Source organism: Leucoraja erinacea, chromosome 1 (genome assembly GCF_028641065.1).
Source record: "Leucoraja erinacea ecotype New England chromosome 1, Leri_hhj_1, whole genome shotgun sequence".
Taxonomy (NCBI): Eukaryota; Metazoa; Chordata; class Chondrichthyes; order Rajiformes; family Rajidae; genus Leucoraja; species Leucoraja erinaceus.
In genome coordinates this window covers 106,066,281-106,092,268 of record NC_073377.1, presented here as the reverse complement: position 1 = coordinate 106,092,268, position 25,988 = coordinate 106,066,281, and the positions used below count along the sequence as shown (strand labels likewise).

The 25,988-nt window shown below is 41.8% G+C and overlaps 1 long non-coding RNA gene across 1 annotated transcript in view; it reads left to right on the top strand.

Annotated features, from left to right (window-relative positions):
* Positions 1–5,736: 5,736 nt before the first annotated feature.
* The window catches only part of LOC129700318 (uncharacterized), a 121,299-nt gene continuing 101,047 nt past the window's right edge, over positions 5,737–25,988 (top strand). Inside the window, exons 1-2 of the long non-coding RNA XR_008724035.1 lie at positions 5,737–5,992; positions 7,921–8,029. This is a non-coding gene — a long non-coding RNA (uncharacterized LOC129700318). The remainder of the gene's footprint in view (positions 5,993–7,920; positions 8,030–25,988) is intronic.

The window sequence follows — 25,988 nt, the reverse complement described above, 5'->3', positions numbered from 1 at the left end:
ACTTCCACTGATACTCCAATGAAACTTTCGCAAGAGGCATGTTAAACATAGAAAACTCTCCTTCAAAGGGCCTGCTTAATTAAAATTTCAGTATTGAGATAGATTTTTGTTGGCTAAAGGTTTTTAAAGGATTTAAAAAAAAGCTAAATTGTAAAATGTGCATAGTGGAATGGTCTCATGGGATGACTGGCCCACTCCCATTTCTATGTGCCATAGAATGGTCCTTTAAATGAAAACTGCAATGATTTTGCTGTTGTAATAGGAGGCTCATACTGACAATGAAAGCTATAGTCTTTTGCCCCGAGACGGCTAATTTTTCTGTGTCAGCACCAGGAGTTGTTTATCAGCTGCCTAGTGCAGCAATCCCCGCCTTTAATTCCTACAGAGTCCTGGAATTCTCTTGCTGAGCACATTCATCTTGTACTTCTAATTCAATAGAGAACCACACCTTCATGCTGTAATCTGATCAAACAAATTATGAAGGATTAAATTTTGGTAAATTCCTCAGACAGATAACTTGGACATGCAGAAAGAGGAAAGGGTAGGAACAGCTTTCAGATTTACTTCCCTCCTTGCAAACAAATCATCCTTTAATTATAAGCAGTGACTGAACAAAGATTAAGGGCCCAGCCTCTTGATTTATTTTGTCGTTGTTCTTTGTTTGAAAATACAAAGTATTATTGAGAAGTAACTTGAGAGGTATCCTTTTGTGTGAATGGCAATGCAATATTAATATTGGTGTAAATGTTTAGATTGGAAGGGGGTGGGGAAATCATTTCATATGCTTTTAGTCTGGCATCGATTCACTCTTCTGGAAATTGTGCTGAGATGATGTTATCATATTTCTACTGTAATCTTTCAAGTCTTGCCTATTATTTTACTTTAAACTTCAATCTAATAATAGCACACTGAGGTTTGGATAATGTACTCTAATTGTCTTATTGAATGAGATTTTAATAAACATTTAGCTAAATTTAAAATATGAATCCATCAGCTTGTTTTTGTTCAATGTTTTCTATTTTCTATTGGTTTATGTTTTCTATTTTATCTTTATATTTGAAAATATTCCAAATTTTAGCTAGAAAATCTCAAAGTGAAGTCTCATTTCCAGGCTCAAATTACATTTCCGCTAACCCATTTTAAACAACAAAAATAAAATGCATTAACTTAAATAGGATTGACAGCAATTTTAGTTTTGGCCGCTGTTCCTCGATTCATTTTTTAAATGAAATGGATGGAAACAAGAAAGCCATCCATTACCAGTAAACTGCATTGGATGTTCAGATCACTGCAGGTTTTGTTTTGATAAAGAAAAAGGTTACATAGAGAACCTTAGAAGGATTCTCAACCTTAAATGCATTATATAAAAGCAGTTAATTTTGTTCTAGAGGACTCTCCCTATTATTGACAGGCTTCCAGGGAACCGGATTGCCATCTTCTGCAAGACAGTGGCAGGTGTACCGCAAATTTCAATGGAAAGCATATTCTGACAAATTGTAAAATAGGGATCCCTGTTCATCATATACCCAGTGTACGCTGATAACTGTGACTAATTTCACCCCTGGTACCAGCTACCAAAAGGAAAGCAAGCATATACAAATACATTATCAAAGAGCAATAGAAACAACACTCCCTTCAAGTAACAGCTCCAAATTGTAAAGGTTTTGTGGGGTTAGGGCTCCCGTTTTGAAAAATGTATTTTGGAAACGGCACAACTATAGGGTTTAAAGCTTTTGAAATAAAGAGTTACACCATTGCCAATGTCTCAAATGGGATTTTGAAAAAGCTGACAAAGCACACTGCTGCTTAGTTCGGAATTGTTTTTGATAAATAGATTCTTAATATATTGTGACATAACAATTTTTTTAATAAAACATTCAGTTTGCACAAAGATGTTTCATAGTGCTTTATCAATGAGCAGATAGGAACAGGGCACCGGGTAGAGTTTGGGGCTTGAGGAGAACAAAGGGTGGAAAAAAAGTATGATCAATGAGGATTTTATAAGAGGCAGGTTTTCGTAGGTAAGAGAAAAAGGCAAAGCACAGATAGAATATGGAACAGTACAGCACAGGAACAGGCACTTCGGCCCACTATGTCTGTGCGAAACATGATACCAACCTCATATTTATCTACCTGCACAAAATTCATTTATTTCCATTCCCTGCATATTCATGTGCCTACAATTTGCCGACCGCCACCATAGATTAACAAGAGATGCAATCTTGCAGATTCTCCACTCTGCATTGGACCACTTAGGCAATAAAAACACATATGTCAGACTGTTGGTTCATAGATGACAGATCAGAGTTCAACACCATCATCCCCTCCAAACTTGTTACTAAGCTCAGAGAACTGGGTCTTTGCAGCAGGATCCTCGACTTCTTCATCAATACAACATAATCTGTACTAATTAGCAACAATAATTCCTCCTCGATGACCATCAATACAGGGACACCTCAAGTCCATGTGCTTACTGTGTGAACATTGGGCGAACCTGATCCATCAGTGATACTGACCTACCCACCATCCAAGGGATCTATAAGAGATGCAACTTCAAAATGACTGCAGCATCATTAAGGATCCACATCACCCTGCCCTGACCACACTCTCATTTCACTCCTGCAATCAGGAAGAAGGTAAAGGGGTCTAAAAACTGTGATGTTCAGGTTCAGGAACAGTTTCTTCCAAGCAACCATCAGGCTATTGAACACTACAACTTCCAACTAAACTCCGGACTATGAACCGTCTTGATTGCATGAGGGCAGGGATTCCCAAACTTTTTCGTCCCGTTTACCCCTGGCAACTTTAATAGCACATGACAATGTTATTTCACTTATTTATGAACAACTAATGATGAACAGATACCAGTATACCAGAGCCAAACTCAATCAGTCAATGAGAAAAACTATGTACAAATCCAGAATCAACAAATTTACCCCCCTGGGTAGGTGAAATTTACCCCCTGAGGGTAAATTTACCCCAGATTGAGAACCCTTGCACTAGGGACTTTGGGCTTTGTTTTGTTCTGCACAATATTGGCTCTCTAATTTCTTTTGCTTTTTTATTTGTTTATTATGTCACCTATTGAGAACTGCGTCTACAAATCTGTTGTGCTATTCCCAAGAAAAAATGTCATTATTCCACTATGTACATATGACAATTAAACACTCTTGACTCTCTGATGCCACAAAGATATCTGCCTCAACCAATAACCCAGGCAGCACATTTCTGAAGCTCACCACCCTCAGTGTAAAAACGTTGCCCCACACACCTCTTTTAACTTTGCCCCTATCTCCTTAAAGCTATGCCCCTTAGTATATGACCTCTCCATCCTGGGATACAAGTTCTGTCTGTCTATCCTAAATATGTTCATAAGTTCATAAGTTATAGGAGCAGAATTAGGCCATTTGGCCCATCAAGTCTACTCCACAATTCAATCATGGCTGACCTATCTTTCCCTCTCAACCCCATTCTCCCACCTTCTCCTCATAACCCCTGACACGCTTACAAATTAAACACCATTTGCCATTTTTTAATTCCAAACCATGCATAGGGAATTGCTTTTGTGGGGAACAAGGTGGTTGCAGAAGAAGCACAGTGGTGGAGGAAGATCAGGAAATCACATTGATTGTTTCAGAGGACGATATTTGGCAATAGGGGGAGTTATGGATTTGAAGAATAAAACTGAGAGTTTTCGGATTAACATGAATATCTGAAAGATATTTGTCTGAAGCATGTTTCTCTAAAGTATTGACAATGAAGATTTTAAATTTCACAAGGAAACAAATTGCATAATTCTGCTTGACAGGGATGCAGGAATGACAGTGTTGGAGCATTTCAGTAACTCATTGATAAAACTATAGATGTAAGTTGTGGTCATGGAGGAGAGAGATATTGGGAAGAATGTGCAGAGATAAAAGATATTGATCTTGGTTACTGAGAAAATGTAAGGGGTTTGGTGAACAAGGAACTTGCAGAGATTCAGCGCTACTTATTGTGAGATGTAAAAGGATCAACCAAGCTTGTATTATTTGTTACTGCACATTAGCTGGGTTTTTGAAGCCTCCGGAAAACATCTGAAATGGGAGATTGTGTGAACCAACACAAAACTGTGTCACTAATCTTATTACAAATAAATACATTCCTCAGTGTTAAATTATTAATTTAAACATGACGAATGGACCTAATACATCAATTCACATTGTGTAATCTGTGCTTTCTACTGTATTATCAACATAGCAGCATCAAAATAGTCTGACATATAATTAGTCCTTTGGAACATTGAATTACGTACAAGTATAAAGTCTATGCCTCAAATATCTGCTCAAATACCGACCCACATCCTGACAGAATACCTATAAGATCAGTACTTGGTTTTGCTGCAAGAAATGTTACTGGAGTACACATGGTTTGACCAGATTTTAGAGTGGCACAATAGTTAAAAGGTTAGGCTACATCAGTGGTTCCAACCTTTTTTTGAATAAAAGCCCCTCCTCCCTGCCTACTTCACGGGGTGGTATGGTGCACAGCGGTAGAGTTGCTGCAAAATAGCACCAGAGACCAGAGACCAGGTCCGATCCTGACCACAGTTTGGACGGAGTTTGTACATTCTCCCCGTGACCACGTGGGTTTCCCCCGGGTGCTCTGGCTTCCTCCCACATTGCAAAGGTATTCAGCTTTGTAGGTTAATTGGCTTCAGTAATATTGTAAATTGTCCCTAGTGTGTAGGATAGTAGAAGTACACCAGGTGATCGCTGGTCGGCGTGGACACGGTGGGCCGAAGGGCCTGTTTCCGCGCTGTATCTCCAAAGTCTAAAGTCTCATACCTAGCAAAATATACACCCCTCCCACAATTGCTGCTCCACCCCTACGATCGAGGGATTGTGTCATGGGTTGCTTCTTTTAAGGAGCTCGGGCTGACCCAGGGATTCCTGGGAATTGCTTGCAATTTAGTCGAGATACCAGCCAAGGCAGCTGGTATCTCGACTATACTTTCACATCTTTGTCCAACCATAGAGCCCAAGCAAAAACCCCTTCACGTGATTCCACCTATAACTCACCAGCTTTGGCCAGCCCCTTCTCCTTTCCACCTTCCTTCCTCCTCCCCCCCCCCCCCCCACAATCAATCTGAAGAAGGGTCTCAACCCGAAACATCACCCCATCCAAGTTCTACAGAGAGGTTGCCTGACCCACTGAATTACTCCAGCACATTGTTTCTCCATTTATTTAGTGAGCTTTCTAGCTAAATCATCTAAACATTGTTAAAGCCTCATACAACCTCTGCAATTCATGCCATCATATGCCCTTACAATCAGTACATCATCTCCTCACAGGGATATATGGGCCCAGGTTGGCAACCCCTGGGTTGTGAGAGGCATATCTATGAGGGCGGCCACATTGCAGCAGATTGTAGCAATTGAATTCTCAGTATGTGTGTAAAGACATTTTCTGTTGATGTTAATCTTTTAGCATTGCAGTATACTATCCCTATTTTTTCCCGCACCACATCCCTCTAATCAATGCCTGAGAATAATATTTAGAAATCTTTGGAAGTATTTTGGCTCTCAGGGGTTAAGACAGTCGTCTCATTAAAGCTTCAGAATGAAATTGTCCATTTAATACAAAGGCCGGAGGAGATGTTATTACGTTGGATTGCTTATAATGGTGAAGGGATGGAGTTTTGCATAGGGAGGCTCTGATAGGTCCACCTTGGTTGCGTCTGGCAGCAGCCTGTCACTGTAAATGAAAGTCCTGCAGTGAAGAGAATTCAAATAGCTAGCTGCATGTAAAAGTTTCACTGGCCTAGGGGCCATTAGTTAGATGCTGCTGAGTTTCTGCGTGCATGGTCCTGCCAGTTATTAGTACTGTATGCTTGGTGGCTGTTTGGAGGGGGAAGAGAAAATATCTGTATGGTACGGTGCCATGTTAAGTATAACTGGAGGCACCTTTCCACTGAAAGCACTGATAAAGCAACAGACTTCATAATCTGAAGGTAGGAAGCCGGCAGGGGTTAATTGCTTTGGTTTCTAGAGATAAACTTTGTTTTGAGAGACAGAAACTCTGCATTATTTCAATTGTTTACATACCAAAAGATGATGCTTAAATTGCTACCCGCTCTTTGAAAGGTTTGTCATGTTATGGGTCTGTTAAATAAATGTGAAGTAGTCTTAAGTAACTGTTATTCTATTATATTTAAATGTATATAATTATTTTAGATTGAGTGAATTTAGAAATGTTGCTGTTAGCTACTGCAGAAAGTAATGGTATAAAGTTCCAATCATGTTGACAGAATTACTTCACCGCTGTTAACTTCTTTATGTCTGCTTTTTTGATTTATTTAGACATCTACTGGAAACAGAATACAATGTATTTTATTTTTAAAGCCGAGACTAGTTGCAATTGAGAACTTAATGGGACTTTGAAGCATGTTCTTAAATGTCTTAAGGAAAGCAATTACCATAATGTTTTATTGTTTACCATCAAATGACATAGGTGTGTTTGTTGCCAGCACTGTAATCACTGATTCTGTGTGAAATGCAAGCACATGCCTTCAGGATTTCTAAGGCACCCACTGCCATATGTATTTAGAATTTAATCAGCATCTTATCATAAAAAGCTGAGGTTTTTTGGTTGTGTGGAAAATTAAAATAACCCGCAACACAATATAAAAGTATGTTTGATATGAGACTCTCTTACTCAAACCAGCTGCTCATTCTGGGATGTATAAAAAAAAGTGCTGCACTTGAGCCTGGATGACAGTCCTTTGAGAGACTCAAAAGCAGGTGGATTAAAGGAAGGAGTTAACTGTAAATTGTTGTAGATGGATCTAAAGCAATGGGGCTTAGGTAGCTGCGTGGAGCAAAGCTGTGAAATATATGAGCAACTAAGGTCTGTTCTTTTGTGGCAATGGAACTAGCCTGCCTGCCCATACGCAATCTTGGAGGTTCACTGAAGATTTATTCTTGAGACTTAATTTAGTTTACATAAAATGCAGATAAGCAAGTGACTGGTCGTTTCATGATAACTGTCGGAACAAAGGAAGTGCTTTGTGATCCCAATGAGTAGATGCTGAAAGGAAGATGAAAGTACTGAATACTTCTTTTGGGGAAAAAAGGGTTTGTTATATGGACTTTTGTAACCACTGATAAGATGACAACAGAATAATGAATGCTGTATTTCTGTTTTATGTTTTGTTAAAGGGAATTTTTACGCCATTGAAAACTGGCATAACACAAACTAAACTGTTTGAAATTAATGTGAGGAAATATGATTGAGGATCAGCAGCATTTGTGCAGAAAGAATCATTAACTATTTTTTTCTGCATGTTTGTCCTTTCTTTTGCAGCACCAGGACCTTCATTTGTTCAGCTTCCATTACAGTTCAGCCTCTCTAACATATTTAACCCAAAGAAAGGTGCAGGAGATAAAATATTCATGTTATGTAGTCTGCATTTTTAAAGAATGTTCTTTCTGGCTAGTACCACTGATGTGCTTTGTCTTGGCATGGCAGTAGCTGTGCTGACATGCCGCACCATATAAATTGCCTTCATTCATTTCATTGCTCAGGATTCTGTGTGATCTTTTCCTTGTCACTGGGTTGCAAGCGATGCTGTGACAGTGATGAAATTGGCCAAGAAGGAGCTGCAGGTGTTTATCAGTTCGTGTTTCTCTACAGAGAGTGACAGCTGCTGTTATGAGAGAGGACAAAAATCAAAGTAAGCCAGCCGAAGAATGTTAAGATGAAGAGAAGCAAAACACTGAAGTGTAAGGCTGGCTACACTTATATGCTCATTTCAATTTTCAGAAGCCGCTTAAAGGATTTATCTAGCTAATGTCTTATATTCGTTTTTATATGCTTAATATATATTTGCTGTCTGTCAGTGCTGTTATTGTATTACGTTTCTGTTGTTTTCTTTAACAGGAAAGGGCAATTTATCACTACCAGGAGGTGGCAGCAGAGAGCCTGTTTCCCGGAGGCACCTTTGGAGTCTGCTGAAATTTGTTGAACTTGTCTCAGAAAATATCGGCTGGTAATTACAAAAAAAAAGTTTTCATTATGTAACTGTAATAGCTCATCAGGTCACAGCAGCAAATTTATTCTAAACTGAAAGTGCAAGGAGAATTCTCGAAATGCCTCCAAAGTGTGGGTGTGTGTGTGAATGTGGGGGAAGGGCCATATCAATTGCAAGTGATAATGATTCACTGTGCAAAGACTGAAAGACCTCATGAACGTAGCAAAGAATAAGCAGGTTTGCTTTTAGTGCATATTATTACACTAACAATTTGAAAAGTTGAATATTACCATGTGAAAAGATGGAGTGCCATGCAAGTCATGTTAGTAACCATTGTGAAAAACAAAGCACTCGTATATGATTTAGTAGCAATTAAGATTAGTGCATCATGTTCCATATACCTTGCTTGTGTATAGACATGGTTAGATCTCACATGTACATTTGAGACTATCATCTGCTGCTTTGCTCACGGTAGTTTCATGAGCTCTCAGGTAGAATACTCCATGCAGCCCCCCAATTTCTGCAGTCGGTTTTGAAGAATCATTATGTGATAATACACAAAAACAAACAACAAAGTATGAATGTGTACAACACTCTTTTGTTATTTCAGCTTGTACTCGCTAGAATTTAGAAGATTGAGGGGGGGTCTTATAGAAACTTACATCATTCTTAGGGGGTTGGACAGGCTAGATGCAGGAAGATTGTTCCCGATGTTGGGGAAGCAGGACAAGGGGACACAGTTTAAGGATAAAGGGGAAATCCTTTAGGACCGAGATGAGAAAAACATTTTTCATGCAGAGAGTGGTGAGTCTCTGGAACTCTCTGCCACAGAAGGTAGTAGAGGCCAGTTCATTGGCTATATTTAAGAGGGAGTTAGATGTGGCCCTTGTGGCTAAAGGGATCAGGAGGTATGGAGAGAAGGCAGGTATGGGATACTGAGTTGAATGATCAGCCATGATCATATTGAATGGCGGTGTAGGCTCGAAGGGCCGAATGGCCTACTCCTGCACCTATTTTCTATGTTTCTATGTTATTTATATTTTCAATTTACTTCTATTTAACTTTTGCAACTGATATTGATAGGATAAGTTTTAAAGAAAACTGGGGAAGGTGAGTTGCCTGCTGAACAGAGTTTTGCATAAGCTCTCAGTTCTCAGTACGTGGGTTTAGCTATACGGTTATTATTGTCACGTGTACTGGAGTACCGTTAAAAGATTTGTTTTATATGCTATACAATCAGGTCAGATAACACTATATATAATTTAAATAAAGAGAGGCCCTAGGCTGTTCCACTTGTGAGGCCTCTCCCAAACCCCCACCCCCATGACTAGAGGAAAATGGTCCACCAGATTGACAACGATTTACAGCCGAGCGTGGCCAATGAGAAAAGGGGCTGGAAAGCTGCACTTTTTATTTATTATTTATTGCCAGTGCTAATGTCGTTTTATTGGCTTAAAACACCATTATTCTGGAATGGAGGGCAAGGAAAATTACTGAAGGGTTGTTTAGAGACTACAGTGCGTTGTGACAGCATATGTAAGAAAGGACTATGACAGTGTAAAAAATATTACACACTTTGCAGGGCTCTCACTTAACTTTTTTTCTCTGTGTTGGCCAGGCAACCTTGGCAGCTTTTTAGGTTGCCAAATGACAGTTTAGGTGGTCATTTAAGACGGCCTGCATGACGCGTGCAATAATGTGCTCGGACGAAGTGCGTAGTTACCAGTCGGAAATATGCCCAATGAAGCATTCACATATTATTTCTGCTTCAAATAAACTCGCAAACTAAATATATTCACCAATCAAGACATGACATATACCACAATGACATGCAGCAAATTATAATACAGTATCTCAACTCTTTTTACACGTTGCAATGAGTGTAATTTCTATTATTTCTTTCCACTTCCAAACAAAAATGTGGTTGGATTATTCAACATGATCAACATTGGTGAGACCAAGCGCAGGTTTGCGATCGCTTCGCACAACACCTCCACTCAGTTCGCAATAACCAACCTGATCTCCCGGTGGCTCAACACTTTAACTCCCCCTCCCATTCCGAATCCGACCTTTCTGTCCTGGGTCTCCCCCATGGCCAGAGTGAGGCCCACCGCATATTGGAGGAGCAGCACCTCATATTTTGCTTGGGCAGTTTACACCCCAGGGGTATGAACATTGACTTCTACAATTTCAGGTAGACCCTGCTTTCTCCTCCCCTTCCCAGCTCTCCCTCAGCCCACTGTCTCTACTTCTTCCTTTCTTCTTCCTGTCCCCCCACCATCACATTAGTCTTGCCCGAAACATCGCCCATTTCCTTCGCTCCATAGATGCTGCCTCACCTGTTGAGTTTCTCCAGCATTTTTGTCTACCCATTCACACAAGTACTGTTATCCCACTCTTCTCACCCACTCCCTACACATTAGGGGCAATTTTACAGAGACAGGTTAACCTACAAAGTCAATGCGTCTTTGGGATGTGGGAGGAAACCCACACGCTTGCAGGGAGAATGTGCAAATTCAACACAGACAGTGCCCGAGGACAGGATCGAACACAGATCTCTGGCGTGTGAGGCAGCAAGTCTACCAGCTGTGCCACTATATTTTGTTTTCCAACACAAAAAAAATTATACGTTGATAACTTTGTTTACTAAAAAAATGAAAATATCGGTTATCAGTCTTAAATCTCTAAGTGATACTATGTCCCCTCCTTTACAGCTATTTTATGTTTTAATTCAGTTAAAGATTATGGGGCAGTACATTGGCCATAAATTTGCTGCCTAAAAGTGCCAGAGACCCAGAATTGATCCTGAATATGGGTGCTGTCTGTATGGAGTTTGCTCCTTTTCCCATTGATCGCATGGGTTTTCTCCGGGTGCTCTTGTTTCCTTTCACATTCCAAAGGTATGCAGGTATGCAGGAACCTTTTTCAGATCCAACCCAAAATGTAATATTTTCCTTTTGTTCAGAAATTCTGCCTGACCTGTTGATTTACTCCAGCTTTTTGTCTAGTCAAGTCAAGTCAATTTTATTTCTATAGCACATTTAAAAACAACTCTCATTGACCAAGGGTACACAAAAATGCTGGAGAAACTCAGCGGGTGCAGCAGCATCTATGGAGCGAAGGAAATGGGTGACGTTTCTGGTCGAAACTCTTCTTCAGACCTTTTTCTTCAGTCTGAAGAAGGGTTTCGGCCCGAAACGTCACCCATTTCCTTTGCTCCATAGATGCTGCTGCACCCGCTGAGTTTCTCCGGTACTTTTGTGTACCTTCGATTTTCCAGCATCTGCAGTTCCTTCTTGAACATCTCATTGACCAAAGTGCTTTACATCAATGCAGGTACTCAGGTGCTACATACAATGGTACACAGATCTAACAATACATACATAAATACATACATACAGCGCTCCCTCAGAGGACCTCAAGAAACGCTTGTGAGTAGAAATAAGTCTAGATTTAAAGGAGTCGATGGAGGGGGCAGTTCTGATGAGAATAGGGATGCTGTTCTACAGTCTAGGTGCAGCAACCGCAAAAGCACGGTCGCCCCTGTGCTTAAACCTGGATCACAGGATAGTCAGTAGCCCCAAGTCGGCCGACCTGAGAGACCTGGAGGTAGAATGGTGGGTTGGAAGATTTTTGATATAGGTGGGGGCAAGCCCATTAAGGGCTTTGTATACATATAGGAGGAGCTTGAAGTTGATTCTGTACCATACTGGGAGCCAGTGGTGAGTGGCCAGAATCGGGGTGATGTGGTCCCTTTTATGGGTACCCATCAAAAGTCTTGCTGCGGCGTTTTGGACCAATTGCTGGCGGGACAGGATGATTGGCTGATGCCAGTGTATCGGGAGTTGCAGCATTCAAAGCGGGAGGAGATGTTTCTATCTTCAGTCTAAACCAGCATCTGCAGTTCCTTCCTACACACACGATACTATACGATAGAACTTTATTAATTCCAGGAGGGAAATTGTGTGTGTGGGTATATATATTATATATACACACACAGACATATATATATAGTTATATATTAATACTAGACTAAGTGGGACCCGTTGGGTCCCAGCATCACACAGGAGGGCTGGTCCCCCAATGCAATATTCCACCTCTCCACCAATTCCAATATCGGTGGCCAGTGGGGGGAGCTTTCTGGAGCGCTAGTATGGGTGTTGTGGGCTGAAGGGACTGGTTTCCAGAGGGCTAGTATGCACATTGTGGGCCAAATGGTTTCTTGGGCTGGCGGCTCAGTCAATCAAGCCTGTTGTGCTGGCAGCTCACTCATTCACTGCTGGTGGGCTGGCAGTTTCACTGCTGGTGGGCTGGCATACCATTTCAAGCAGGGTGCAAGGCCACTAATGACAGCGAGCGTGACCTCTCCATCTTGCAGAGACTGAGCCACGCCCACACTTCTAGGTTTTATAGTCCCTCCCACAAGAAGGGGCGTGGCCTTCATGGCGTGATTGACAGGAAAGAGAATCTCAACACTTTTAAACACTAATAACTTATTTTTCATCGATGGGAAAAATCCTTGGCACCTGATGAGCGGAGGGGGACTCTGAGTAAGATGGGCAAAAATCACAGCCATACGTGGTTGCGTTTTTCCTAAAATCAATATACAGCGCAAACAGGAAGTGGTCAAGATTAGACTTTTAATTATATAGACGGCAAGGCAACTTTAGCATTCTCAAACCAACTTTTCAATTAGGCAAGGCATTCTCAAACCAACTTTTCAATTAGGCAAGGCATTCTCAAATCAACTTTTCAATTAGGCAAGGCATTCTCAAATCAACTTTTCAATTAGGCAAGGCAACTTTAATTAGGCAACGCAACTTTAATTAGGCAACGCAGCTTTAGCATTTCCAAAACAAAGGCAACACAGCTTTAGCATTTCCAAAACAAAGGCAACACAACTTTGGTATTTCCAAACCAAAGGCAACACAGCTTTAGCATTTCCAAACCAAAGGCAACACAGCTTTAGCATTTCCAAACTATATTTTCAAACCACATTAAGGGCACTGACAGGTCAGTAAAACAACTCACAGTTTAGTAGACATGTGTTTAGTGTTATTCACAACTCAGACTGAGAGACGTGACCCTCTCGCTCTCCCATCCCTTATAGTCCCTCCGGAAGGGGCGTGACCTTCAGGAGAGAGAATTTCAACATTTTTAAAACACTAACAACTTTTTTCATGGATTGAAAAAATCCTCTTGTCCTGCACAGCAGAGGGGAACTCTGAGTAAGATGGCCAAAAATCACAGCTGTAAGTGGCAGCGTTTTTTCTAAAATCAATATACAGAACAACAGGAAGTGGTTAAGATCAGACTTTTAGTAATATAGATACACCGTTTTGTTTTCTCGTTTATAACATTGTTTACAGAGTACTATGTTTACATATTCTGTTGTGCTGCTGCAAGTAAGGATTTCATTGTTCTAATTGGGACTTGAGAATAAAACACTCTTGATTTACGTCGTTAATGTGTGGGATAGAACTAGTGTACGGGTCATCGATAGTCAGCATGGATTCGGTGGGCCGAAGAACCCGTTTCCACGCTGTATCTTTAAATTAATTTAAATGAAAAAAAAAAAACTAAAACCAGAGGGAGTCTAAAGAAGGGTCTCTACCGAAAACGTCACCCAATTTCTTTTATCCTGAGTTGCTGGCTGCTTCATGGAGTACCCCCGCACAATTAAAGCATGGAATAGTCTTCACCCTACCAGACACAACTAAATTTAACGTAGTTGTTTAAGAAGGATGCTGGAAAATCGAAGGTAGACAAAAATGCAGGAGAAACTCAGCGGGTGAGGCAGCAACTATGGTGCGAAGGAAATAGGCAACGTTTTGGGTCGAAACGTTGCCTATTTCCTTCGCTCCATAAATTTAATGTAGCTCTTTTTTCGCCCCAAGAACCCTTTTTTGCTTAAGTCCGTCAAGTCAAGAGAGTTTTATTGTCATGTGTCCCAGATAGGACAATGAAATTCTTGCTTGCTGCAGCACAACAGAAAATGTAAACATAATACAGAACAGGAGATAAAAGTTCAGTGTGTTTATATACCACAGACCATATAAATACACAATAAATAAACAGATAAAATGCAATAGGCTGTTATTGTTCAGAACTCTACCACCTCCAGTTTAAATTCCATTGTAATTGTAAGGCTTTTTATTGTATTTGGATAAGGGAAACAATGAAGGCCAGGGCAGTTTACTGTTCTGGATGTCAGATGTGGGAGGTCATGGAGTCGGAGTGCCCTCCAGACGTCCACATCTGCGCAAGGTGCGTCGAGATGGAGCACCTAAGGGACCGTGTCAGGAACCTGGAACAGCAACTCGATGACCTCTGTCTGCTCAGGGAGAGCGAGGAGGTCATAGAAAGGAGTTACAGGGAGGTGGTCACTCCAAGACCACGGGTGACAGAAAACTGGGTCACAGTTAGGAAGGGCAACGGGCAGAGGCAGGGACTGGTGAGTACCCCGGTGGCTGTACACCTTAGAAATAAGTACTCATGCTTGAGTAAGGGTGGGGGTGACAGCCTACCTGGGGGCAGCGACAGCGACCGGGTCTCTGGCACAAAGACCGGTCCGGTTGCTCAGAAGGGTAAGGAAAAGAAGGGGAGGGCAATTGTAATAGGGGACTCTATAGTCAGGGGGTCAGATAGGCGATTCTGTGGACGCAGACAGGAGTCCCGGATGGTAGTTTGCCTCCCTGGTGCCAGGGTCAGGGATGTGTCTGAACGTGTCCAAGAAATCCTGAAATGGGAGGGAGAGGAGCCTGAGGTTGTGGTGCATATAGGTACCAACGACATAGGTAAAAAAAGAGAAGAGGTCCTGAAAGAAGAATTTAGGGAGTTGGGTAGAGAGTTAAGGAGAAGGACCGGAAAGGTAACAATCTCAGGATTACTGCCTGTGCCACGCGACAGTGAGAGTAGGAATGGAGTGAGGTGGAGGATAAATGCGTGGATGAGAGACTGGTGCAGTGGGTATGGATTCAAGTTTCTGGATCATTGGGACCTCTTTTGGGGAAGGTGCGACCTGTACAAAAAGGACGGGTTGCACTTGAACTCAAGGGGAACCAATATCCTGGCGGGGAGATTTGCAAAGGCTACTGGGGAGACTTTAAACTAGTATGGTTGGGGGGAGGGACTCAAATTGGGAAAGCTAGCAGTGAGTGTGTGAAGCAGGGGGCAGAGAATGGTAGCACTCTGACCCAAAATGTAGGGGAGAGAGAAGAAAAAGAAAATAATCAGAGAATAAGAGAGGGTGGGTTTCTTAAATGTGTATATTTTAATGCTAGGAGCATTGTAAGAAAAGTGGATGAACTTAGAGCCTGGATCTTAGAGCCAAATCTCCCACAATTCAAAGCGAGGAAGAAAGTGCCCAGCGCCGACCAGTTGCCGTGGCAGTGCGCATGTGCAGGGCGGCCGATGATGTGCTGGCCGTGGTTGTCCACATGTGCAGGGGGAGGATGTGCTGGCCGTAGCAGCCGGCAGATGAGGAGCGAGCGGAGAGCGGGGACCCGACAGCCCGGACACGAATACAGATGGCGGGTAGAGACGGAGAGTGACAGAGTGAGAGAGAGAGAGAGAGATAGAGAGGGGGGGCCACTCAGAGTTGAATGGCAGGTGTCCTGCCTTGGCCGGAGGCCCCCTAGATTTCGAGGCCCTCGGCTTCAGCCTATGAAACCTGGTGGTAAATCCGGCTTTGAGGTAGAATGCAGAATATAGTTCTCAGCATTGCAGTGCACCAATTCCTTAGATAAGGTCCAATGTCCATAATGGGATAGAGGTGTATTGGACAGTGCCTTACCTTATGGAAGGACCGTTCAGAAGCCTAATAGCAGTGGGGAAAGAGTTGTTCCTGAGTCTGATGGTGGTTTAGCTGAAAAACACGTGCCAGCTAATCTAATCCAGTTATAATTGAATTTGAAGATAGACACAAAGTGTTGGAGTAGCTCAGCGGGACAGGCAGCCTCTCAGGAGATAAGGAATGGGTGACATTTCGGGTTGAGGCCCTTCCTCAGACTGAGGAAGGGTCTCGACCCGAAACGTCACCCATTTCTTCTCTTCAGGGACGCTACCTGTCCTGCTGAGTTACTCCAGCACTTTGTGTCTATCTTTGGTTTAAACCAGCAGCTGCAGTACCTCCCTGCACATATAATTGAATTAGTCTGGATTTCATGTATAAAATGTATCCACATTGAGCATCCCAGTGCACAGAAACAATGCTGGATTTCTATGGATTCTTCTTCTTCTTCTTCTTCTTCTTAAGTCCTTTGCTCCTCTGGGGAGCGTTGGCCATTGACAAACGTCCTCCATTCACTTGGTTGTTGGTAGTTCTTTCGAGATCTCCCCAGTTGAGCCCACTCTCAGACATTTCTGGCTGGACACCTCTTCTCCAGCTGTTCCTGGGGTGACTTCTTTTCATTTTTCCTTGGGGGTTCCATTTCAGGGCTTGCCGGGTGATGTTTGTGGCAGGTTTCCTGAGGGTGTGTCCAATTTAACTCAATTTTCTCCTTCGAATTTATATTCTTCGCTCCCTCCTCATCCTGCCCAGAGTAGATAATAGACTGCCTGCTGACCAATTTGATCTCCCCTGACTGTGTCCATCTAGTTTCAGCCAGGCCCAGGACTAAGAGATTGTAGCGCACCATTTTGTTAGCAATTGTGGCAGCCTTGCCTGTCTGGAACGTGGTTCAGATGTTCCATGTCCCCACAAGGATGGATTTCTTTGGCGTCAGGAGGTGTGTCAGCTTCCCAGCGCCCTTGCGGGTTTGGCTGGGAAGTGTCATGTTCCCAATTGCTGGGGCACCTTCTTCAACCATGTGTGCAATTTAGTTTTCATTCGTCAATGTTTCTGTAACTCATACTATTTTCCAGGGTGGGGTAGTTAACCCCATGCCCAACCCCCAACCTGGAGGACCAGGGACTGCTTCATCTGCCTCTTCACCCGAGACCTGTCCGGTTTGGATGAACCTGCCAGGGATATGAAACCCCATCCGACATAGCTCTCAGGATCACTGGAATACACAAGCCTCTCCTCCACGTCAAGGCTGCAGTCCAGGAGAGGATTTCTATGAATTGCAGCATCCTTATCTTTATTTTACAGAAGGTAATAGGCCAATGGGGCTGCTCACAATCAAAGACAATCTAATTTTCAGCATTTGTTCAAATAATTTTCATGAATATTATGTCCATTCTCAATCATGAATAGGAATTGATCAGCAAAAAAATCACAAACTTTGATTTACAAAATATACTGCCAGTTTCAAGTCTCGATAACAAGCCCCAAAAGCAGAGAATAAACATTATCTTGTATTGAATTAATGTCAAGAATTGAGTTCAAGTAGACAAGATTTCCTGCATGGTCCGCCTTATAGCTTGGAGGTCTGTTGTAAAATCTATAGATGAACTGGATGAACAGATTCTATAAAATGGCTACGCCAACCACAATTTGATTAAACTTGATCATTGCTTCAACTGGTGATTACATTTGGCAACATCAATAATTTTGGTGCAATCTAGGTTTAATTGGCTAACTGATGAAAAATGTGGAGTGTTTTGATTGTTATGGGAGTTAGGCCCAAATCAATATGTTATTTTATGCTGTTTTGAGATCCAATTTACTTCCAGAACAGACAATCTTCACAAAACTGATCACTTACAAATATTTACATTGACAATTCCCTTTCATTATCGGCATTGAGTTATCAAGCTTAAAACTAATCAAATCAAAAATCTTTTTTTAAAGTGAGAACTGTACACTATTAAAATGATTAAATGGTTAAGTGTACCTTTTATATAATGTATAATCCATGATATAAATTAGATCACTCAGTGGAGGAATTGGACAATGTTATCACAAACTCTTATTGCTGGTGATTAACTTACTTGCAGTCATTTTATTAAAACACAGCAGATTATTCTTCACATCAAGGGGTATTTTTCAAATGGATAGGAACAAAATGTGATAAGGTTCAATTAAGCTGCTCTACTGCACAAACTATTTTGGTCTAGAAATATGTACCATACCTGTAGTTGAGAATTAATTTGTTGTAATGATGTGTCAAGAATGTTTTATTTAGAGGGACTGCCACTCATAATTTAGAAGTGAGCAAAATCCAAGATATGGTAAATGACAGAATAAGCCTGGCAGAGTATTTGCACTCAAAAGCAATTTCATTTCCATTCCTGGCAGTGCCATTCATACAGCATGGGCCTAATCCCAGGCTGCTAAAGTGTGAAGACTTCAGAGAGAAGACCCAGGTTTGGGTCACAGAAAATGGTCAGTAGACTGCAACTGTAAATTCAACAGTGTGATTAGAACATTGAGAGGGGTTGTAAATAGCAGTGGCAGTGTGGCACGGGCGGGCCTACTTTTGGCAAGGTTGGTGTTTGTCCATAGAGAGTTGGCTAAGAGATCATGAGGAAAGGGGACAAAGTGCAGGAGTAACTCAGTGTGTCCGACAGCATCTCTAGAAAACATGGATAGGTGACATTGCGGGTTTGTAAAAGGGTCCCAACCCAAAACGTCACCTATCCATGTTGTGCAGAGATGCTGCCTGACCCACTAAGTTACTCCAGCACTTTGTGTTCTTTTTGTGTAAACCAGCATCTGCAGTTCTTTGTTTCTTCTTGTAGAAAAGGTGTCTCCATAAAGAGATGGGTTAAGCAGAGTAGGGATTGCATTTAGTCTAGAAATTTGGAGGAGGTCAAGTTTGTTATGTTTGTGTAAGGATGGATTCACAAATGGTGGCAGCGAGAGGGAGGGTTATTGTTTTAGTCAGCTTGGTGATAATTGACAAGGGAAAAGATTGAATATCGAATGGGAGAAATGTAGTGGTACAAGGTCGAAGTTAAAATAATAAAATGGAAATATTAAGGTAAATAATCCTCGTGTTCAAATGCCGGCATATAATTATGTAAAAAACAAACTGCATTGCAACGTAAAGAGTAAGTTAAAACAAGATCCCCACATGGTATCAAGAAGAATATGCAAACTCCACACAGGCAGCATTGGAGCCCAGTTGGTGCGGCTGGTTCAACCAAGCTGGGAACATTAGGCCAACATCAATCTGAAAATAAGTTTCAAATTGGGCCTTTGAGAAATATTTGTACCTCCACTCATCCATTAAAAGTCACATATGATGACCTTTTTATTTGTAAACATTTCTACCCTAGTGTCCAACCAGCCTATAGGTTGTTGTAACAGCAATACCTTTTTTTACTGCTCTGTTGCGGTGAAATCAGCTCCAACAATGCACCGGAGCTCACAAAAGCTGCTGTGTGCGCTATAACACATTATTTAGTTGAAGCAGCTCCGGATACAAACTTATCCACTGAAGACAGGCGCTAAGGCATGGTCAAAGGTGCATGCAGCTGTGACCATACGTGCACACTATTATATACATTTTGCTCAGTTTTTGGGAAGTCTGAATTTAGCCAGTGTTAAGGCCTTAATCAGCCAGCGGTCTGTAACTTTTGCTGACATGGTCCACTGAAATCCTTCATTGATTTTGTGTCCGTGTACTTTAAGATGGAAAACAGACATACAATTCAAGTGGTAACAATGGCACATTAATGCCATTTATCACAAGCCTCTCTTTAGACCTGTGACAGCTACACACAATGTAACTTTAAGATCTGGGTTTTTAATATTGTTGTGTGTTTGGCCACTGTTCTGGAATTATAGTGTTATATACGCAGGGGCGAAGGTGGTTATAAATTCCACCTTGTAGCCACTTGCACTGAGCATTTCACCCATCATCTCTGCAGTGCAATCCTGGCTGTTAGCTGTTCATCGGCCATGGAATCACCGCTGGTCTCCTGACTTCTCTGGAAAACATAAAATGTGAGCGAGAATTGTGAATTTGCAGCCGGTGGAGGTGAAGTTTGATTTTTATATCTGTCTACCACCCGATAGAGGTGTCTGCAGATCCCCAGGACTAACGCCCGGCTTCACCGGGCCAGCGTCTCCACAACCATCAGGGACCACGCTGAACAGGTCCAGGACCGGCGTGGGCAGCCCAACTCAGCTCATCTCATCCCAGTTGGTGCTTTGTAACTCACTGACTGGCCCCGCCCAGGGCCAGCCCAGGGCAGCAGAGGATTTGAACCCAGCGCGACCACATCCCCCAAATCTGAGGAAGGAACCCAGAGAAGGTTCACCAGACTGATTCCTGGGATGTCAGGACTGGCTTTCTGACTTGTGTTTATACCCCCCCCATGTAGGAGATTGAGGGGGACACCAACCCTCCCTATGGACAGGCTAGATGCATGACTCGGCCCGATGTGGGGAAGTCCACCCTTCCCAGCTTAAAAATGAATGAAATCCCTGAAAACCGAGAAGCACCTCATTAATAACCTGAAACTCCTCCAAAATCCCCAGGCCAGTTCGTTAGGGATGACCTTGACACCACATCAGCGTGGAGAGAAGGCATGACCTGACACCACACAATTCTGGCGGTGCAGGCTTGAAGGGCCGAATGGCCTGACCTGACATCAACCATCGCCCATCCCCAGTTAATAATCCCCCCCCCCCCAATGACCTGATAGCACCCTCCCATCCCCTCATGACCCTCCCCATGACCACCAAAGCCAGTGGGTAACCTAATAATCCAATCGCGTTAATGACCTGACACCACACCATTCTCCCAGCATGAATGACCTGACATCAACCATCGCCCTCCCCAGTTAATAATCCGAGCACCAACATAGCACCCAGCTCATGACCAGACCACCAGCCAGTGGGTCAATAATCCAATCGCCAACCATCTCCCATCTCCCACCTCCTAATAAATTACCAGCCACCAACCAGCTCTCCAATCATGAATGACCTGACATTAACCCTACTACCCCCCCCCCCATTAAAAATCCAACTTCCAACATCCGTTCCCCCCTACCATTGCCACTTTGATGACCCCCTTATTCGCCCCTCTGACCACTAGCAGTTACACCAGCTACATCTCCACCTACTGCAGGGTCAGCCAAAGTGCAAGCAAGAGTAGTGCAAATTACTTAATATTTTTCTTCCGAGGGTCTCTACCCGAAACGTCACCTATTCCTTCGCTCCATAGATGCTGCCTCACACGCTGAGTTTCTCCAACATTTTTATCTACATAACATTTTTCTTTATAATTTTTCTCCGTTACATTTTTTTCTCTTTTGGTGCTATTTTATCTGATTACAAATGTATCTATTTAATGTCCAGCTTCTAGCTTTAATGATTAAAAAAATAGTAATGGCCGAAGTGATTTCTCTTCAATATTTTGATTCTTACAATATTGTTATCAGTCTGAAACCATCATAAATTATGACATTAAGTGACGTGATGAAAAACTACCGTGCAGACAAAGAAAGGGGGAGAAGGTAGGGGGTGGTGATGGAATGTGAGTGTCATATGAAACCAAAGGAAGAGATGGATCTATTAACATTAACATATGGAGCAGCTGTTAGCGTGCAGAGATCGCTGGTCGGTGCAGACTTGGTGGGCCGACGAGCCTGTTTCCGTGCTGTATTTTTTAAACTAAACAAAACTAAACTATGTTAACCTATTATTGAGGTGCAATGTATTTTTTCTATTGGTTTCCACACTGTTGTTTGGTTAACTAATTTTATCACGTCTTATAAATGTCTGAAATATTGCCACATAGATCCCATTACGCACAGTGAGCTACATTGGTGCTCAGGAGCACCTGTAACATGGGGCCAATCCTATGTTATCTCAAGTTGCTGAGATGAGATGTCAGGCCATTTGTATAAACTTAGGACTTGCTTTACAGTCTGTTTAGTGATCCTTGTTTAAAATAGTTCTAAAATAGAGCAACAACTGCATTGGACTAATGAGGCCATTTATTCATGTTCTTTATGAACCCTGGCAAGGTTCACTCGAACTAGTGGAAGCACCAACATAAAGGGAAGTTTCATTGGACCTTAACATAGAACCAGGTCTTGGAGCAATACTCCTGATTCTAGCACACAAAAAGGGACTGCAACCAAACCAGATTCACCTGGATTCATTTGTAATCCAAATCTAAGGCATATTGTTACTGTATCATAAAACAAGAATAATTGCATGTTGCATATATACAATTTTTGGAGATTTTTTTTTTACTGACTAGCCTTTTGCCATACAAACTTAATTATCTTTCAGGAGCAAACTGGTAATAAAAGTATGTTTTGCTACCCCTAAAGAACAACGAGCCTCCTGTCCAACCAATTATCAAGTCATACTGAGAATTAATAATACTGTCACTCTGTGTCTCTGGTGTCAGGGTGTGTACAGAATAGATTATGTGAGGATGAGTAATTGTGAGCCAGGACAGAAAAGATTAATGGAAGAAAACTATGTCTAAAAAAAAGCTTATGTCAGGAAAATTCAATGCGGACATTTTTTGGTAGGCTGTGATCATGCCACTATGGGAACTTGATACAATGGACTAATTCTTGCAAGCACATAGTATACAAATCCAAATGATTTTGGAAGGGATGTGAAACAGTTATTAGCTCACCCCATCTAAAAGAAAATAAAGACTTAATATCTTTGAGGAATTCCCATTGAATTCATTGTAAAATGAATGTAATTGATAACTCTTTAATATCATGTTATCTATGATGTAAATCCACTAGTATTAATTGTTAAAACATTTACAGTAATCATATGGTTTATTTTTACAAATTATATTGAATGATGAACTGCCGAGAGTGAATATCTATTACATTATCTCAATTATAAAATATTAATGTAAAATCTAATTTTAATGGACAAAAATAATTCCAGACACATTCCTAACTTCCATATAAATCTGTTCATAAATTCTCAACGTGCAAATCTTTCAACACAGAATACAAATTCAAAAAATATACTCAGTTGTTTCTCTGCTCCAATATAGACAATAGACAATAGGTGCAGGAGTAGGCCATTCTGCCCTTCGAGCCAGCACCGCCATTCACTGTGATCATGGCTGATCATCCACAATCAGTTCTTGCCTTTTCCTCATATCGCCTGACTCCGCTATCTTTAAGAGGTCTATCCAACTCTTTCTTGAAAGCATACAGAGAATTGGCCTCCACAGCCATCTGAGGCAGAGAATTCCACAGATTCTCAACCCTCTGTGAGAAAAAGTTTTTCCTCATCTCCGTTCTAAATGGCTTACACTTCATTCTTAAACTGTGGCCCCTGGTTCTGGACTTCCCCCAACATCGGGAACATGTTTCCTGTGTCTAGCATGACCAACCCTTAATAATCTTATATGTTTCAATGAGATCCTCTCTCATCCTTCTAAATTCCAGTGTATACAAGTCCAGCCGCTCCATTCTATCAACATATGACAGCCGCGCCATCCCGGGAATTAACCTTGTAAACCTACGCTGCACTCCCTCAATAGCAAGAATGCCCTTCCTCAAACATAAACTGCACACAATACGCCAGGTGTGGTCTCATTAGGGCCCTGCACAACAGCAAGAGGACCTCTTTGCACCTATACTCAACTCCTCGTGTTATGAAGGCCAACATGCATTTGCTTTCTTCACTGCCTGCTGTACCTGCATGCCTACTTTCAGTGACCGATGAACAAGGACCCCCAGATCACATTGTACTTCCCCTTTTCCCAACTTGACACCATTTATGTAATAATCTGCCTTCCTGTTTTTGCCACCAAAGTGGATAACCTCACATTTATCTATATTAACCTGCATCCACCATGCATCTGCCCATTCACCCAACCTGTCCAAGTCACCCTGCATTCTCATAGCATCCTCCTCACAGTTCACACTGCCACCCAGCTTTGTGTCATCTGCAAATGTGCTAATGTTACTTTTAATCCCTTCATTTAAATCATTAATGTATATTGTAAATAACTGTGTTCCAGCACCGAGCCTTGTGGTATCTCACTCGTCACTGCCTGCCATTCTGAAAGGGACCCCTTAATCCCTACTCTTTGTTTCCTGTCTGCCAACCAATTTTCTATCGATGTCAGTACCCTAACTTCAATACCATGTGCCCTAATTTTGCCCACTAATCTCCTATGTGGGACTTTATCAAATGCTTTCTGAAAGTCCAGGTACATTACATCTACTGGCTCTCCCTTGTCGATTTTGCTCAAAATATTCCAGAAGATTAGTCAAGCATGATTTCCCCTTCGTAAATCCATGCTGACTCGGACCGATCCTGCTACAGCTATCCAAATATGCCACTATTTCATCTTTTATAATTGACTTCAGCTTCTACCCCACCACCGATCGCAGGCGAACTGGTCCATATTTCCCCGTTTTCTTTCTCCCGCCCTTCTTAAATAGTGGGATAACATTAGCTACCCTCCAATTCACATGAACTGATCCTGTATCTATAGAACATTGGAAAGTGATCACCAATGAGTCCACAATTTCTGGAGCCACTTCCTTAAGTACCCTGGGATGCAGACCAACAGGCCCTGAGGATTTATCAGCCTTCAATCCCATCAGTCTACCCAACACCATTTCCTGCCTAATGGGAATTTCCTTCAGTTCCTCCGTCACCCTAAATCCTCTGGCGACTAGTACATCAGGGAGATTTTTTGTGGCTTCCTTAGTAAAGACAGATCCAAAGTACCTGTTCAACCCGTCTGCCATTTCCTTGTTACCCATAATAAATTCACCTTTCAGTCTTCAAAGGTCCAACTTTGGTCTTAACTAATTTTTTCCTCTTCACAAAGAAGCTTTTACTATCCACCTTTATTTTCTTGTCTAGCTTACATTCGTACCTCATCTTTTCTTCCCGTATTGCTTTTTTAGTTATCTTCTGTTGCTCTTTAAAAGTTTCCCAACCTCTGTCTTCCCACTCATTTTGCTATATTATCAGTCTTCTCTTTTATTTTTATACTGTCCCTGACTTCCCTCGTCAGCCACGGCCACCTCTTATTCCCCTTACAATCGTTCTTCCTCTTTGGAATGAACTGATCCTGCACCTTCTGTATTATTCCCAGAAAAACCTGTCATTATTGTTCCACTGTCATCCCCGCTAGGGTATCTTTCCAATCAACTTTGGCCAGCTCCTGCCTCATGGCTCCATAGTCCCCTTTGTTCATCTGTAATACTGACACTTCCAATTTTCCCATTTGCCTCTCAAATTGTAGATTAAAACTTATCATATATTTTTTTTTTTTTTTTTTTTTTTTTATCATATTATGTAAATACACTACCTCCTATATGGTAATACATTTTTTTACCTTGATTTTTTTTCCCTTTATAAGGAAAGTAAAGAAATCTAGTTCAAGAGTGTTACAAACCCTTTAGAAAAATAGCCAGGAAGTAAAGTGAGAAAATAGATCCTAGAAAAAAAGAAAGAAAGAGAAAATAGGAACAATCGCCCTGGTAGGCTAAAAAAAAAAAAAACAAGCTTATCTCTAAGAATCCTAATCACCTTGAGTTCCCACTTCACAAACTAAGTCCCCTTCTTGGGGTCCAGTACAGTCTAAGAATCCATCACGAGGCACTTCACAAACTCCCTTCTTGGGGTCCAGTCAATCCACTCACACTGCAACTCACATTGCAAAACCTCCTTCCTCTTCCTCCCGACGTAATGTGTGCCCACTTGCACAACTACTATCGCCTGTTCACCTTCCTCGCGAGGATGTTCTGAAGTCGGTTTGTGATATCTTTAACCCTGCCACCAGGGAGGTAACAGACCACCCTCGAGTCTCGCCTGCCACCACAGAATCTCCTGTCTGCACCTCGGACAATGGAGTCACCCATCACTATAGCTCTGCCTGACGTCGGTCTCGTCATTTGACCTGTCCAACGCTATGGTCCTAATAGTACAACTAAGCAGAAGTCTGTGGAGTAGTAAAAACTAAATAGAATTCCATTAGCAGAACATGAAAGAGTTATCTGTGAAATAATGCTCCAGACATTGATATAATGGACAGCACAGCATAAGAATTAGTGAAATATGTTGTGCCATTAACTGAGTTGAAAGAATTAAGGAATATTGCCTGCAGGTCTATAATTAGCTGGT